The 18,928-nt window shown below is 46.0% G+C and overlaps 1 protein-coding gene across 8 annotated transcripts in view; it reads right to left on the minus strand.

Moving 5' to 3' along the window:
- Positions 1 to 18,928, minus strand: part of Ank3 (ankyrin 3) — a 623,484-nt gene that overhangs the window by 435,050 nt on the left and 169,506 nt on the right. The window lies entirely within an intron of this gene.

Consider the following 18,928-nt stretch of genomic DNA (forward strand, 5'->3'; position numbering starts at 1 on the left):
GTAACCGGTGTCCTCAGACATGTAAAAGGAGACCATCCAGAATGCGCTCCCCAAAGGCTCTTGTATAAAAAAAAAAAAAAATGGAGTTCCATCATTACTTATTAGCTACCCAGATAACTTAGTTAAGTGATTTTTTTTTAAAGTAACCTTATGGAAAGAGAAGTAATGGGTACTCACTCTTTACCTTTTTTTGCAAAATAGTTTTCTCATCTCCAGAATGAAGACAGACCTCGCCTCCTACGATTATTGTAGGCCTAGACCTTTCAGAACTCTCCATCCCAAAGTCCTTTGTCAACTGAAATACTGAGTCCAATGTAAAATAATGTTAGCCAATTAAAACTAAGACAGAGAGTGTGCCCAGGTCTCCTGTCAGAGACCCCTCACTTACAGCCGATGGTGTAACTAGGCAACAGTAAGTCCTTGGGACCATGGAACCAAAGTGTGGAGTTCAGTCTCTTAGCAGATGAGAGGTTCTCCCAGCCAGAACCAAGGCTCTGGGGCGACATAGAAGAATGGCAACCCTAGCAGAGGCTCGCAGAGTTGTTTGCTTGCTTGCCTTGTGGCAATTTTGGCAAAACCAAGATGAGCTCCATGCACCCAAGAACATTTGTGGAGTGCTTTGAAGGTGTGAGGCAGGTTTTAGAAGACTTAGCTCACAGTCAGGAAAATCGCATCCTGTAAGCATCTTCGGGCCACCAAAGGCCCAGAGGTAGAGCAAAGGCACTGACTGGGGCCGTAGCCAGGCTGGAGAAACGATTCTCTAGTGAAAGGACTGAAAACATCTCACTGACAGGGAGGGAGTCTGAATTCCAGTGGCTATGTTCTCCTAGAAGGCCCAAGAGACTCAAGAAGGAGCCCTCAGCCTTTATCCCATCTTCCCAGTTCCTAAGAGGCCAATGAGTGATGGGCCACTGCTTGTCACTGTATACACTGTTTTAGATATTGGGGTGGGAGTCCGGGGGAACCAGCAGTGGGGGAATGGGCCCTGGGTAAGGCAGCAGGTGTTAGGAGAACAAGACACAAAGTACAAGGACATGCATACAAAAGTGTCACCTAAAATGCTTAATTAAAAAACAAAACCATAGATGTTAACCGAAGGCTGGATCTTTTTCCCCAATAAGAGCTGTGTTCCACTGTCTGATTTTATCAAACACTTCTGTATGGGGTCCTAAAGGTTAACTTGTGGCAATGTCAGTGAGATCGTAGCTTAGTGTCTATTGCAAGAATGAGATTACATCATTTCCAAAGAGCCACATGGGGAGGAAGACTTCTCAGTCCACATGTCTTCAAACAACCTATTCAATTCACTCACGACCCAAATACGGGTAACTGACTAGATACGAGTAACTTGACTAGTTTCTCTTCCTCTTGTCTGGGTTCAGTTCTGGTTTAAGGCGTCTCAGATCATCTATTATGATGCTCCTGCCTGTTGGTGTTCAGGCCACATTGATTCAGTGACTACCTGTCTTTCAGAAGAATGTGTACTGGGACCCTTTGGTGAAAAATCCAAAGCAAACAGAGGTTCAAGACCATACTAGGCAGGCACCGGGAGATACCTTTCAGATTCTCTGAATTTGTTTTTCACCCCACAGTGATAATAATTTTCCCAACTTGCAATGTTTGTTTACTTGATTGATTCTGATTGCCAGGCCACCATAGCACTGGATTATGGACACTAGATTTCAGCAATTAAGATGAGAGAGAGAGAGAGAGAGAGAGAGAGAGAGAGAGAGAGAGAGAGAGATTGATTTTGAAAAGTGGTTCTAAGTTGGATGAGCACAGCCAAGCCAAGGTCAGTATCTGACTGCAAAAATAGCTAATTCATGCACACGTATGTTGTAGCAAGTTCCCAACATGCTTGAGTCAAGTTTGCTTGTCATTGTAATGTGCAAACCCCACGGGACCCCACAGGTAAGACCAGAGCTATCCAGATGTTGTGTGGTCAGATAACCAACGGTGTGGAATGAAACACCCAAGCTATACATTTACTTTATACCCGTTACCTTTCCAACCTCCTCGGTGGTTTCGTCTGATGCCAGGCAGGGCCAAACCTGGAAGAGCTTTTCCTTTTGTCCTCTTATTGATGAAATTGGTGAATGGGCATTACTTGAACTTAAAGATTGTTCTACCTCAAGGATCATTGCCACAAAGTTCCACTTTTCCTAAAACCTTCCCAAACTCCTTACCTTTGTGGTGGACAGTGACAGATGGTACCGTCCCTACTAGTTCTCAACGGGGACAGTAGCACCTCAGGAATAATGTGTACACGGTGTGCGGGGAGGGGGAGGGGAAAGGGAAGGGGAGGAGGAAGGGAGGAGGAGGGAGAAGGGGTGAGGAGGGAGAGGGGGTGGGGTGGAAGAGGGGAATGGGGAGAGGTGGGAGAGGAGGAGGTGAGGGGGAGGGGAGGGATGAGTGTTGGGGGAGTAGAGGGGTGGGGTGGGGGAGGGGGAGGGGTGGGGGGATAGGTCACCTTGCTGTTATTTTGTAATCTAAACTTGGCTTGGTCAAAGTGTGTCTTCCTTCCTCCATCCCTCCATTCCTCTCCCACCAGCCCTTTCTCTTTCCACTTTGAACAGAACCTGATTAATCACGGTGCCAGAAAATGTCAGCTCCGTGGGGACTTGGAGAGTGTGTATAGTTTTCTGAAATAAACCACATGGCTGAAACCGACGACTCTCCTGCAGCTGAGCCCGGCTGAAGGCCATTGTCCGTATCTAGTTATCTGGAGCCGATGTGTGCCCTGCCCACCAGCTCCCCCCACTTTACCAGGTGTTTCCAATTTTATGCTCGGTTGAAAGCCCATAACTGGGGTTGCTTCCTGCTGACACGGGTCCCAATAATGGCTTAGACACAAAAGGACTGACTGCTCGAGCCTCTTACCCAGACATTTTCTGTGAGCGGTGCGTGCTTTGGGGCCAGATTTCTGCTAAGGTCACTTGGCCTCTTCTGGTCTATTCCCTCTGCTAAATTCAAAAATGTCACCTTGTGCCCCTCGTCCCACAACCGCTGTTTGTTCGAAACCGTGACACTCTGCTTTCCCTTTCACCTTTGACCCCAGCTTTGGATGTGCACCCAATGCCTGCCTTTGAGTCATTTGCACTTACGCCTTGAGTTGTTAAGTCCAGTGTAACGCAAGGCTCCGTTAAGTCCTCGCTCACTGGTCCCTGGTTTCAGCTGCTGCCTGCTTCTTCTCCTCTGCCTAAGGAAGACTGAAGATGGATTTCACAACCCTCTTATGGCTTTGCTGTGACAATGTGACCCAATAGAAAACTTGGCAGATAGCAGGGTGAGGATGCTTACATGAACATATGTGTGGCTCACATGTCTCCAAGAGCCTATAGACATCGTAGTGCTGAGGACACATATGTAGTGTATCAGTGTAAGCACTTACCAACCTGGAACATGGAAACAAACACATGGACCTGAAGCCTCTTCTATGAGGAAGCGGGGGGGGGGGGGGGGGGGCGTGTTGGCCATTGAATCCCCACGGAGTGTAAAATGTATTTGGCTATACATTTCTGTATGTTAAAAATGGAAACGCAAGTCACTGAGGGAACTAGTTAGGTGTAGTTGAAATTCCATTGAAATGATCTTTATGCTTTTGTGCCCAAAATTCAAAGTGGTTTTTTGTTTTGTTTGTTTGTTTGTGACATTTTCTGGTGTGAACGTAAGTAGATTTGTGCAAAGGGGCTTCATAAATGAGAACCTTTATGAGCCAAGGGGACCATGCCTGTGACGTGCCTTTTTTTCTGTGGATAAAACAGAAGGTTGTGGTCACATAAGCATTCTGTGTGTCACCATCATTTTAAGAAGTTAACTGATTAAATAAGGTTCTTTCCTCAGTGGCGGTCGGTGTACACCCTCAATCCCAGTACCAAGGAGGCGGAGACAGGCAGATTTCTGAGTTCGAAGCCAGCCTGGTCTACAAGAGGGCGTTCCAGAACAGTCCGAGCCACACCGAGAAACCCTATCTTGGAAAAAACAAACAAGCAAACAAACAAAAAGATTCTTTCTTCTGTGTGTTACATGGGTGTGTGCATGCCTGCATTTATGTAGGCACACATGTATGTACACGCATGCAAGGGACAGAAGTTCATGTGTGTATCTTGTTTGATTGCTTTCCACCTTATTCATGGAGACAGAACTTCACTGGACCCGGAACCAAACCCCATTCTTTACATGCGTACGGACAGCACATTAACCTCTGAGCCGTCTCCCCAGCCCCTAAAAGAGATTCTTACTAAAGAAACCGATACTTAGTAAATGGTGGACATCCGCAAACAATGGATCCCACATCTGCCCACATACCCTGGACCATTCTAAGGTGGATGTGGACAAACTCTCCTCGGACTGCACTAGAAGGCAGCTGTGGAAGGTGCGTGTTCACCAGATGATGAAAATCCTTTCCCCCCCAGCTTTCTCTTCCTCCAGGGCCATTGCTAGTCCTCCTCTTGGGGGTAACAACTAATAGGTTACACATTTCAGAAGAGGAGAATCTTCTGAGCTAAAAAGAGAGAGAGAGAGAGAGAGAGAGAGAGAGAGAGAGAGAGAGAGAGAGAGAGAGAACTCTGTCTCCAAGGAAGGGCCTTGGGATGTTAATACATCACTTCAGGTCAATCTGGTTATTAGGTAAATTGGAGCAAAACCATATTGGGTGGTACCCTGGAGCTGGTAATGGAGAAAGTAGCATGTTGGGGGCAGGGGAGAAACCATAAAAGTGGCTAGCTGAGTAAGGTCTTATGTTTATGGCTGGAATAAAAGGAGCTGTTGGCAATAGTTAGCTGCTGTGAAGTGAAGTATCCCTTACTTTTCTCCAAGAATGGAGCCCCTGATAAGTTGGTCACAAGACAATGAATGTTAAGTCACAAGACCATTTGAACAGCAACTACTGTACCTTGGTGGGGGGTGGCACGCGATGGGGGTGGGGATACAAAATTGTGTGTGAAGGGAAGAGGGGAAGGATGTAGACAAAATGAGAGTCTGAAAATGATACGCGTATGAAATTCTTGAACCTAGTATAAAGAGACAGTCGGACAGACAGACAGAGTGGATGTTGTGGTTTGAGAGTGAAATGTCAGGTCTGCAAAGGTGGCTCAGTGGCTAAAAGCACCGACTACCCTTCCAGAGGAACGAGATTCAATTCCCGGCACCCTCCTGGCCACTAACAACTGACAGTTCCAAGAGGATCCATCATTCCCTCCTGGCCTCCATGGGTACTGCATGCAAGTGGCGTGCAAATAAAATATGTAGGCAAAACACTCATATGCAAAATAAAAATAAGTAATATAGTACAATTTTTTAAAAAATAGTGAAATGTCCTCCTTAGGTCAAGGTTTAAACCCTTGGAGTCTCTACCTGGTGGACCCCACCAGTCTCTGAGGAGCCACTGGTTAGGGCCTGGAGTCAGAGTGGGGTGATTTTCCCACTGGTGTAGCCACTGAAAAGTTACCCATGATCCAGCAGAAAACTTTGCACCCACATTCATGCAAGTGGAGCTTAGGGGGGAGCGGGGGAGGGGGAGGAGGGGAAGACAGGACAGACAGACAGACAGACATAGAAGTGGGAGGGTGTTGGCTTGGAAGGAAGAAGGAGGGGTAAGACAGAGTGTTTGGGTGAAAATGACTGAAATTCATTATATACATGTATGAAACGGTCAATGAATACCTAAATTAATAAGTCAAATTATTGTGCTACTCAGTATTAAAACACAACTTAAATAATTTATTTTCCCTCTTTAATATGGTCTAACATTAATTCCTTTGCTGAAGCCTCGACCCTTGCATGAGAAACTATGAATAGGATTGGCTGTCTAAATTAACATAGATTTACATATGCAAATAGAAAACTCCTTGTTTGGCAAAAACAAAACAAAACAAAAAAAACCCAACAACAACAACAAAAAACCTCTGAGAAGACTCTTTTATCATTGCCAAATTCATCCTGAAAGGAGACAGATTTTTAAAACATTTTTCTCCATCAGAAACCACATAAAATTTTCAACTGAGATTGTCAATATTAATAACCTCAGCTATGAGTTAGAAAAATCTCAGAAAAACCAATGGTCATTCTTCTCTGCGCTAATGGAAAGATGCAAAGAACTACACATGCTCGTTCTGTCACAGAGAAAACCTACTGGGGTAGAGTGAACCTGCTTATAGTGTGTGTGTGTGTGTGTGTGTGTGTCTGTGTGTGTGTGTGTGTGTATACATGTGTGCACATGTGTGCATGTATACATATGTGTGTGCACTGTGTACCTATGCATGTATGTGCATGTTTTCGTGTGTATGCATGTGCGTGCATGTGTGCGTGTGTATGTGTTGTGTATACATGTGTGCACATGTGTGCATGTATACATATGAGTGTGCATGTATGCATATGTATGCATGTATGTGTGTGATGTGTATGTGTGCATTTGTGTGTATGCACATGAGTGTTCCCTCTTTGTGTCCAACTCTGACATGGATTCTGGGGGGATTTGAACTCAGATCTTTGTGTTTGCATGATAAGTGCTTTTACCCTGAGCCATCTCAGCAGCCATGCTAGAAGGAAGACAGGTAATACATGTGACCCTACTACATGCCCCAAGCTGAAGCCATTACCAAAGACGTTAGAACCTGGCTCTGTCCTTTGTAATTAGCGTTCCTCTGACATAAAGATATACCCAGGCTTTCTCAAACTGTTACCACAAAAGGGCTTTTGACTACTTGGCCATCGAGTTCTTGATGTTTAAGCTGTGACTCTGGTCATCGACTTTAACCGCCCCACCACCTGGGAAATACAGAACACCCACATCGCAGGAGGTGTGGTGAGAGCCCAGGGAAGCCGAGCTGGAGAATGCATTCTGTGAGTTCAATTATTCTCCGCAGATGTGAGATCTCCATCTCTCCGTGAAGGGGAACTAGGCCAGACTGCCTGGTGTTGGGTCAAGAGAAACAGGCCAAACTGATTAAACTCCTTCTGGTACTATAGAAAGGATATTTGAATCTCGAAAGTTGAGTAAATAAAGTGTCATGTGAGCTGGCCTGAACTATATAGAATCTTCCAGAAACGCTGTTAGAGGACAACATGTGAAGGAAGGAATTCTTTGTCATTTATTCGTGTAAAATATCCAGAGTGGGCAGTCTTGAGGAAACCAAACATGCTCTTCCACACATAAAAATTACAGGGACCTTTGAACTTATTTCCCTCAGTCTAAAATGGGCATGTTTCTTCCATTCTTGTCACAACACTATCACAACACTGTGAAGGACTTTGTCACACTGCCGGTACATTAGAACCAGAGGCAACTTGGAAGGACAGCATCCATTCCAACCCAGGCGACCAGAACAGACTCCCTGACACTCTCTCCCTCTCCACATCGGGTCCCTTTTGTGGTGTGCTTCATCAGGCATTCTTTGAATTCTGCAGTGACTCATGAAAATGTCAGGGGCGATTACTCCAGATTGCCGTGACAAAACAGTTCTGTCTAACGCGCTCCCCCACAAAGAGCCGCAAACAAGAAGGCATTGTGGGAAGAAGGGTGCGGACTCTTTCTGAAGAGGTTGAGAGACGGTTAACCCAGCGCCGGTGCATATCGGCAATAGTGGACTTCCAAGAAAATGAGGTTAAGGATGGGAAAGAAGAGAGAGAGACAGAGAGAGACAGAGACAGAGACAGACAGAGACAGAGAGAGACAGAGACAGAGAGACAGACAGAGAGAGAGAGAGAGACAGAGAGGTTTATTGCAAATTCGAGGTTCCTCTGCCCTCCACGCCGCAAATCTCACCCAAGAGATTACCAGTCACAATTCCAGCATTATCCCTCAAAATATTTTCTGACTGTATGCATTCTTGTTCGTGGTGGTTCTGTTATTATGGTGCTGGCGGTATCCATCCATTAGATAGGGTCTTACATGATAGCCCAGGCTGTCCTAGACCTCGACTATGAAAGGGAATTTGGAGAGATCCTCCTGCATTCAAACTGGCAAGGGCTGGGATCACAGGCCTGACTTAGCATGCCTGGTTAGTGTCTGTGATGCATTTGTGTGTGTGTGTGTGTGTGTGTGTGTGTGTGTGTGTGTAATATACATATGATATACGTATAACAAACATGCATATCATATATAATACTTGTATATATACACACAGGGATATGCATATGCATATTTAGCTCGGTCTAGATGTCATTCATTTAAATGCATGGGTACAGAGGCTGCCGACATAACGTGACCGCTAAAGCAGTTGTATTTACGAAGAAGAATGGGAAATAAATGCTATTTCCTTTTAAATCTACAGCTGTCAGCTCCAACTGAAAGCTGGGATCGCCTGTTCCATGTCCCTGATGGGGTTGAACGTGTGTTTTTAAATGCCAGGGGAGGGTGAATCCCAGTGTCCCTCAGTCGCTTTGGTGCGAATGTGAGAGCCCAGAATCCCGTCCACGAGCTTCAGACAATGGTTTTCAGAACCGTGATGCCCGATCACCATGTTCGTATACTCTGGAAGGACCTCCGCTCTCAAAATGACACCAAACCTGCGAACGCCAGCTGAGAGGCTTCTAAGAGGAATCTGCCGGTCTGGGGGCATTGTGCAGCCTTGTGCAGGAGACAGCTTTGCGTTTCAGAAATCTGTTTAGAATCATGGCCCAAAATGTAGCCACTCTGGCAGTGCAAGAGAACGCATTGACCAGAAAGCATGGCTCCTGCAGGTCTGATGACCAGAGGGAACTGGCCATCCTAGAACACACCCAGGAACCCCCGAACTGCGCTGAAGGACAGTGCGGAAGCTCTGGCTTGTCACATCGATGAAGATCCCACGTCTTCTGATGACACAGAATCCTACAAACGGTGCTCTGAAGTGGAGAATATAAAATGGTGGATTAAAAAGGGGGTGGGGTGGGTACTAGGTCTCTCTCTCTCTCTCTCTCTCTCTCTCTCTCTCTCTCACACACACACACACACACACACACCTGTTTTCCAATCTCACAACTAATTTGTGTGACACTTATTCCAAGTAATTTGAACCGTACCCATTGACTTAAATGGGACGAAAGTCTCACCTCGGAAGACATAAGAATTCACATGTAGAATGAAAAGTCGCATGTGTCTCACTTAGCCTGACCTATGCAGGCTTCCTCAGACTACTGCCACATTAGACCAGATGATTCGTTGTTTGGGGGTGATGATGTCCCACAAAGAAGTCCAATAGTCGCCCCCTAGCCTCTCCAGATGCAGGTCTCCAGTGCCTCTAGCTTTCTCTTCACAGGCAGCACCCGTGATTATCTCCAGATCTTTCCAATTGTTCCCAAAGTTAGAGCATCTGCTGGGAGCCTTGGATCTTCACGGATTGAGCCTCAGTTAGTGAAGTGAGTGGCTAGGATAGTTCCAAGACTACCGATTTCACCATAATGGTACCACCTCCTCTTATGATAATGCCAGAATGCTCACCCAACAGGGACGTGGCATGTGAGCATCGTGATCAATCAGCCACCTGCTAAAAGCACGATGACATGCACACCGTGATCAGAGGACATTCACGGCCACGTCATGCCACGCACAGACAGCATCCGAGAACCGCAAGGTAGGGAATGCAGAAACACTGGGGGGGGATGGGGTGGGGGCATGGGCAACAGGGTTACAGAAAACACATCCCAGTGCTCTAGAAACGGCATCTCACAAAGACCAGATTGGCAATGCTGTCACTAGGCCTGGTGACACTTTTTCTCAAGCAGAGGCATTCAGAAAGCTCTGGAACATCAGATCACAAAATGTTCCCAAATGCCGAGTCATGAGCACGGTGTCATCGGCGCCAATTTATTGCCTTCCCAGGTGCACATGGTGGGTGCTACTCGCTCACACCTCCCTGCAGCACCCAAACACATCCCCGATGCCCATTCAACGCAGCTTCTCTTAGAAGAGCAAAAGTGATGTTAAATGAACTGCTAATGAGCTGTGTATGCACACACACACACACACACACACACACACACACACACACACACACACACACCAGACTGCAAAAACAGACAGCGCTGGGTCCATTCCTCTCCTGTCAAAAGCAAAAACCGTGAAGCACAGACACAAGCACACGACCATCCATTCCGGTGGCTTCGTCTTTCCTTCCCTTTTCATTTTTAGACAGGGTCTCGTGTAGCCCAGGTTGGCCTTGAGCTTACTGTGCAGTGTAGGCTGATCCTGAACGTCTATTCCTCCTGCTTTTACCTCTCCTGTGCTAGGACAGGGTATGGCATCACCATACCCTGCTTATATGGTGCTACAACCTGAGCCCAGGTCTTTGTGTAAGCTAGGCAATCGCTCTACCACCTGAGCTATATCCCCATCCCAGCATCTCCATTCTAAACAGGGAAAAGCAAAACAAAACCAAAAACCCAACCGTGCCAAACACATCGGTTGAAAGTTTCTGATCATGTATGTCTTGGTCTCCATTGGATATTGGCACTCTCCGGTGTTACCAACAGACAAACACTGGCCTCGTTCCTTTCCAAATGAACACATCTAGAAAAGTCACAGACATTTCTGAAGTTCTTGCTTAACAGCCTCCGAATTCACCCTTTGCTGCAGGCACTAATATTTTTGGATAGGGAGTGGGTGGATGCGTGGGATGGAGGGAATTCTCAAAAGGAGGTAAATTGAAGCTGGCATTTAAAAGGAATTGGGATTCCCCCATCCCACCTCATGCCTCTGAAGAGAGAAGAAAGCAAGACTGGAATCTTATGAAAGTCCCCCCCACGTGTCTGACCTTTGGGACCTGGACCCTCCCGCCACCCACACCAAGACGGAAACCGGTTTTGATGTCCAGACTGTGGTCTCTGCACAGTAGACTGTTATGTGCCGATGGTTTAACAGAAGATAGCGGGATCTGTTGTGATTTATGAAAAAGAGAGAAAGAAGAGAGAGAGAGAGAGAGAGAGAGAGAGAGAGAGAGAGAGAGAGAGAGAGAGAGAGGAAGAAAGAACCGGGACATGTTTATAGAGGCACAGTATGGTGGAGGTAGAACGGTACACACCTTGGCCCAGTGCTAAGGCATCCCTTCCCCCTGAGGTACCAGCCATATGACGGATGCTGTATGGAATAGAGTTTATTTAGGTCATGACGAGGGGTGTTGAGGGAGTAGAGGCAGAAAAAGGCAGTGGGAGGGAGAGAGGAGAGGAGAAGAGAGGCCAGCCAGGAACAAGTTGAGGGGGGGTAGGGGAATGGGAAGAGAAGGGACAGAGAGGGTAAGAGAGTAAGAGGGTAAGAAAGTAAGGGAGTGAGTAGGAACAAGCAGCCCCTTTTATAATGAGTCAGGCAACCTGGCTGTTGCCAGGTAACTGTGGGGCGGAGCATACCTGGCTGTTGCCAGGTAACTGTGGGGCGGAGCCTAGGAACGCTAACAGGATCTGCCTGTTTAAACTGGTCCATGAAAGGAGGCTTCCGAATGGGACTTCTGTGTCTCACACATTGTAGCCACAGGGATGATGGTGGGAGCTAAAGGATGGGGAGGAGGGCTCTGGGCGGGGGTGGGGGGGTCTCTGGAGATGGGACCTCTGGTGAGAGACGTCAGCACCCAGCAGCTGTCCATGCCTTCGTGAGGAATTCAGGTTTTTACCCATTGGTTTTTAGTGCACGATAAAATTCTCATGAGCTGGACTGGCTTATGTCTAGAGAATAATTGTTTTACATCTTTCTCAAACGTTTTATTCATTTTGCGGGCAGGATTATGTGGTCAAGGGCTGATGTGTTTGAGAATTCGAGCCCCAATATAATCCCCCTAGTAATGATATTTGTAAGAGAACTAGATATTTTAGGGTCTCCTCAAACCTGGGGGGGGTCCTTTAACCACACAGTTCCTTCCTGATACACTAAAACAAATAATAACACGATCTGGGGCAGCAGAGCAGACAGAAGCTCTGGGGCAGGGGAAGAGGGGAGAGGCCTTCCAAGAAGGCAAATGCATTCCCAGTTCAGCAGAATTACCAAGCCCTTTGGAACACTGGAGAGGGGTGTGTGTGTGTGTGTGTGTGTGTGTGTGTGTGTGTGTGTGTGTGTGTTTTAGTTGATTCAGTCCTATGCAAAAAAATAAATGTTAGCACTCAAGGAAAACAATGATCTCCCATAACATAGGGCAGTGTATTAAATACACACCAGCCCAAATCTCCCCGGGTATATACACAATGTTTCCATTCCTCAGAAGCTGGCCAGTGCCACCTGCGAGTGTGGTTAATTTTTTTTAAATGTAAATAAAAACCATTAGTATATGTAAAAAAAATAAAAAAACCCAACCTGCAATTATAGACACCACAGCCATGAGCCAACCATAACAGCTTTCTGTCTTGTATATAGGAAAAGGCATGTTGCTTTGAAGTGTTAACCTTGGGACAGAAAACAAAAACATACAACAAACAAACAAAAAACACCATTCTAGGGGAGAGAATACTTCCCTAGCCTTCCGCTGGGAAACATTCAAAACAGCCCGGGGGATGGTGGGGATCTCAAGCAGCCTCCCGCTGGGGAGCCTGCCTAGCCACTCAAAACCAAACCCTATCTTATCACAGCAGGTCCATTTTTCTCCTGCAGCTGAGAGCGAGCTGGGCTCAGCAGCCTGGGCTCCGGGGCTTCTCCCCTGAGATGTGGTTCATTAAGCTATTGAGCTTATCCACTAGAAGATGTAAACCAGACTTTGGGGAAGATTTAAAGGCTTCAAGTCATTTATTGACCTCACGCTTCCAATTCCTACCGGACTTGATGTCCGAACTATGAGATCGAGCCCAGATGTTAAAGCAAGGAGAAAAGGGAGCCAGATTCAGATAGGGAAGATCTGGGTTCTTCGCGTCTCTATCTCGACAATGGTGAAATAAATAAATAAATAAATACAGTGATCTGAAGTTCCGGATTTGGCAGTTTTGGCAGATTCAGCAGTCTCTTCCTGCAGAAGCTTCCAGAAGCTACATTTACCCACGGGCCATCTCTGTTCCATTGGGTAAATTGCAAATACTGATTAGCCACATGCGGTGGGAATAACAGAACAAGGGAGCCCATTGTTTCACTGTGCCCTCCACTCTACTTAGTGATAATAAAAGAGGCTGTAATTGCTTGGCTGCCTGTTGTTTTCTTTACTTGGCTAGGCAGAGTGTTTTCTATTCTGTTTCACATTTCCTCGGTGTAGGAGACACAGGGTTTGTCCCTCACAGGGAGAATACAGGTCCATGGGTGGGGGCAAGCCTACAACGGCAAACAAAACTAAAAGTAAAAGTAGGTGGAGCAGACCTTGGTGGTTTGGGGGAGGGGAACAAAGAAGGGGGCGTTACTCGTTTAAGAAAATGCTTGCAAGCCCGCTGAAGAAGCCCTCTGCTCGCTCACCCCTACTCCCAGGACTGCAAAGGTAGTGATAGACAGATGAGAAGTTCAAAGTCTGCTACTTATAAAGTCTGGGATACGTGAAAGAGAAAAAAGGGTTGTGTTTATAAAAAGAAAAGCCAGGGATATGTTTGGTGGATGCGCGCTATGGTGTGGGGAGGAAGGGGTGCCTCTGTGGGCCCATGCTGAGGCAGTCCTTCCCCCTGAGGTACCAGGCACACGATGATATAGTACAGATAGAATTTATTTAGGACATGAGGCGGGGAGAAGAGGAGAGGGGGGCATGAGCACATGGAGGGGACAGGGGAATGGGGAGAAAGGGGGAAGAGGGTAGGGGAACAAGTGAGAGAAGAGAGAAGAGGAGAGGGCAGGGGAGGGGAGGGAAGAGGAGAGGAGGGGGCAAGCAGCCCCTTTTATAGTGAGTCAGGCACAACTGGCTGCTGCCGGGTAACTGTGGGGCGGAGCATACCTAGCTGTTGCCAGGTAACTGTGGGGCGGAGCCTAGACAAAATGTGTTCTAAGTGATTGCTAATAATAAAATAACTGGTGGGGGGGGGGGTGGAGAGATGGTCCACCGACCACCGACCGGTATAGACACTCTCTAAAACGATTTTAAGACTTAAAAATCTTTTTAAACCTCCATAAAAAAAAAAAGTCACAATTAGTCACTTAAAGTCAAGCTTTCAAAAGCAGTCAGATTCTTTGCTAGGGCAACCACTGTAGATCACAAGAGTCAAAACGGTCTTAAGTGGCTAGACATTGTCTTCCGAAATGCTCTTGGTCCTGGTGAGACCAAGCCCTTGTGATGACATCATTACAGAAACGGTAACAGGGGCCGCACACAACTCACCGCCTGCCCTTCCTGAAGTCATTTCAAATAAAATCTTGTATCAAAGCAACTCCCTAATTTTAAAAGCTAAAAAAAACAAAAAACAAAACAAAACAACAACAACAACAAAAAAAAAAACCCTATAGGTTCCGGAGTCATTTTAAGGAGGGAGCATTTCATAAACTTCCCGAAACGAACCCTGTCTGTTCACATATAAGGTCCTCTTGTCCGGGGTCCCCTCATGCCACTTTCGCAAAGGTAAGTTACATAAGCAAGCAAAAATGGCTACCTCTGCTGCTGCAGCATCCCCACCCCCACCCCCCACTGACAGGGGTGACTCTGGAGATATTTCCCACAATTGGACCTGACTCACACCTAATGATACATCACGGCCCCTTTTCTCTACCCTCTTTGTAAGTAATTGGGCACTCAAGATTCTGCCAGCCAAGAAGACGGATCTGACGTCTATAAAAACTTTTAATCTGATTTATGTGAGAATAAATCATGCCCATGGAGAGGGTCTGGCACTTTCCTAAATTAAAATAATTCCAATCAGTGCCGGCAAAGTCCCTCAGTCAGCTGAAAGAAAGCCAACAGAACCATTAACCTGTCTCCTCAGCCAGTGCCAGAGAGGACTCACGCTGGTGTGCAGCTTCAAGAAAACCACTCAGGGGGAAACAAAAACCAGGCAAAATAAGAATAATAACAATTTTACATCTTGGTGACAGGGTGTATAAGAAATAGAAATCTCAAAAAGAGAATTTTAAGTTCCACTTCCCAACTAAGTATGGGTTCCTTCTCAAGGTGGGGCTGTCATTTTGTATGATAAAGATGGCCATCTTCTGAAACAGAATTGTGGCTGTGAGACCTTCGAGGGGAAGTGTGGTGTTGGACCATACACACGTTAGCGTGTCACACACCAACATTTAGACATTCCACATTATTTCTAGAATGTGCCAATGGTTCTATGATCATGATATAAAAATGTTTTCATGCTGAGACTGATGCTTCTCTCTGGAGAACCTGAGACTGGCTTGTGAGTGTTGTATATATGAATCCCAGAGGTGCTGACAGGATTGAACCAGAGCCCCACCTACTAATCAAAGGTATGCCCCTGCAGTGCAGAGTCATGACAGCCCAGCTCACAGGTCTGAGTTTGCTTGAAATTCTCAAAGCAGAATGGGACCTCGCTTGCATCAGATACAGTCATCACTTTTTACTTTGTGAAAAAAAAATTGCCTTAACCGAATGAACAGTTGAATAGAAATTTCACAACCAAGTGTGTGGCAACTTGAAAAAAACAAAACAAAACAAAACAAAAAAACAAAAAACAAAAAAACACCCTGACTTTGAAGCCACAGTCACCTCCCAGAACAGACAGGGTGATGGCTTGTTTTCTTCTGTGTCTGTCTTGCACTGATAGACAATGGCCGAAATGGTACTCGGAGGGCAACTCAGGATGAGACACTCCGATAAAGAAATTTTTAAGTAAATTAAAACAACAACAAGAAAAACCCGATTTTTTATTAACTAGCAGTGAGGAATGTAAGTGGATTTTAAGCCATTGTATGTGAGCGCAGTGTCACCCTGAGTAAGTCAAACTGGGCGTGTAACTAATTCTGTACCAGGCTTTAACCTCCCATCCACCATTCACGGTCTTGCATGTTGGTTAGGTCACATGTCCGTTGTCGGTTGTTTTTAAAAGTCGAATGAACATTTCGGGATGCTGATTACATTGGGTGAGGCAAAGAAGGATTCAGTGGTGAGTAGCATGTCAAATAATAGGACAGCCAGTCTTACCAAAACCCCAAATCAAAACAACGCACTTGCCACCATGGGACGCCTTGAAACACTTTTGCTAAAGTCACAGCTACAGAATTCTTACCAGGTAGCGTGTCTCAGCTTTCAGCTGGTCAGTTTCTATTTGCCATGGTCAGTGTAGGGTCTGTTGCTTCCTCAGAAAACCCCCGTGTCTGGAATATTCATCCCAGTACCTTTTAATAGCCTATCATTTCACCAGAACTTTTCTTCGTTTGCTCTGTCTTTTGTCCGTCCTTTTATCCGTCATGCCTTCAGTCACTCAGCCCGTAATTATACAATCATTAGATGAGCGGTGCAGTCCACCTAACGTGGCAACGAATACAGAGATATTTAACATCCCTCCATGGTGGCTGTGGAGTTACATTCTTTACTGTCTGCAATGAAAATCTCCCGAGGAAGCGACTGTCTTCTCTCACACCCAGAAAGTAGCAACATCACATTTACTGTTGGAGGGGTCCCGTCAAAAAAGGCCATCTTCGGTAAATAAAGTCAGCTTGGGGTTAGCATGGTTGAGCTACTATCATTGAAACAGCAACCCTTTTTTGAGGCAGGGTCGCCGTAGTCTAGGCTGAGCTCAAACGCACTACACAGGCAACGATGACCTTGAACTCCAGATCATTTTGCTTCTACCCCTAAGAACTGGATTGACACATGCTGGCCACCATAGTTGCTTTAAGTGAAAGTGGGAGTTGATCTTAAGGCTTCCTGTGTGCTCTAGGCGACGACTCTACCAATTAAGTCCTAGCCCAGAAACAATCATTTCTAATAGAGATATCTGATATACATTTTTAACTTTATATTTGGAAAGAGAGATGTTGGGGAGAGGACAATGGCATCCTGCGTGTGGCATCTACCACTGAGTCCTGCAAGCTGACGGTTTGACTTTTGCTAATTTTGCACCTCTCACTGCCCCAAGTTGTTTTCACAAACTTCTTTATGTATACTGCGTGCTGATCCCCGCTAGCAGCATACAGTCAAGTAGCAATGGAGACCTCCAGCATCTGTTCCCAGGTACTGTGTCTCCAGAGATCCCTTCCCAAAGTAAGCCTACGACTACCTCTAAAGACAAAGGAAATACGGAGTTCGCACTTGAAATGCCACAGTTAACGCTGGCACCATAATAAAAATAGGCATCGGTGAAAACTCACTATTTACCATTAGGAACTATACATAGAAAACTGAATCCACGGGAAATGCTCTAACACAGGAGAGCTTCTGACTCCCAGCCCCTTTCTGTTCATTAGTAAAGGGTAGCATCTTTGGATCTGGGCAAAGCCATCCTTGTTGGAGCCTAGCAATCAACACTTGGAGCCAGGATGACTTCAAGCTTCAGCCAGACATCAAAATTGTAGGGCAAACAATTTAATCTTATCCCTGAGTAGCTTATAAATAAACGAGTCTCAAGACTATGGTTATTTTATTTGGCTTTGATAATTACTGGGGGTCACCCCTAATCTACTCTTTTAACTGCTGGCCTGGCTACTAGTTCCCTAGTGGTGTACCCCAGATACGTGCTGTTTCTCCTGGCCAAGTGCTCAGGGTTCCTCTCCCCTCACGGCGGCTTCCTCCTCCTTTCTCATTCCTCCTCTTTTTCCCTGGTCTGTCCTCCTTCAACCAGGTCACTCCAAACCCACCTACCTCCAATCCCTCTAATAATCGACTTTAGCCATTTTTATTTAACCAATAGTTTTAAATCAAGGAACAAGGTTTGGACAACAGAAGCTTGTAAACATGCTTTTACTCACAGCCCTAGACCTTTGGGTATAGAATTTAGCATTACAGTACCTAGCAATAGACAACACAGAGAACTGAGACTCTGTGACAGTGCCATAGGCAAATTCATCGGTGTGCCAACGAGAAAGCCTGATGTTGAACTTGCTCACCCAATTAACAAAATAGTTAAAATATTTTGTATTTAAAAGCTGGCAATGCCGGATTCCAAGCAAGAAGAAGTAGAATACACGATTCTGTACTAGGAGAGGTAGTCAAATATATGTGTAGTCCCTAATCAGTACCCATTAAGCAGAGGTATACGATTTCATTAACTCCTAAATATCTTCAAGGGGCAGCATCCCTTCCAGATGTCCACCTGCATCTTCAGTCTGTGAACTAAAAATTATTACAGCCTCAGGGAGGGGGAGGGGTTAGGGGGATGTTGGCCCGGAAACCGGGAAAGGGAATAACATTCGAAATGTAAATAAGAAATACTCAAGTTAATAAAAAAAAATTATTACAGCCTCTGGGATTGTTCAGTGGGAGGTCTTTGATACCATGAAGATCACATTCTAATAAGAGATAAGGGTGACCAAGGACGGGGGTGGGAGGGACAAGGGCCATGAAATAACATAAGCTCCCAAGGAATCATGGACAGGGCACATTTGGGGGAGGGGAGGAACCTTCTCTAAGACAGTCACTTCCACGAAGAAGGGAGAAAGAAAGTGCAATGGACCCTCAGGGCTTTTTCGCTGGTTCCCTGACTACCGGGAAGCCATGACTCAGGTGGCCAATGCAGCACTCCATCTTACGAACCGTGGAATCAGAACTCGAGTTCGATGCTAGAAGCAGACGATTAATGAATGACGCCCGAGGCTGGCTTGTTTCTGTTGAGTGGGCTATGACAGGAAGACTGGAGCAGACAGATCTACAGAAGAGGAGCCACGGGGACAATGAGGAGTGGAGGTGTTCAACGTGTGGTTCTGGCCTCTTCTGAGATATGACTGCATTTCAGATGCAGGTGGGATGGGATCCGTCTGGACCCTAGAGGTGAAGCTCCTTCTTCCGCCATTGAATACAATTCAATGGTACACCAGGGGTAAAGCACCAAGTCTAGAGGAACCACATTAGCAATTCATTTACCTATGAAAAGCCAAGTGGTGTTGGGAGTTGACATGGGATGGAGATGTGATGTAATGACGCGGACACTGCAGTGGATGCACCGTGAAACTGTG

Source organism: Rattus norvegicus, chromosome 20, assembly GCF_036323735.1.
Source record: "Rattus norvegicus strain BN/NHsdMcwi chromosome 20, GRCr8, whole genome shotgun sequence".
Classification (NCBI taxonomy): Eukaryota; Metazoa; Chordata; class Mammalia; order Rodentia; family Muridae; genus Rattus; species Rattus norvegicus.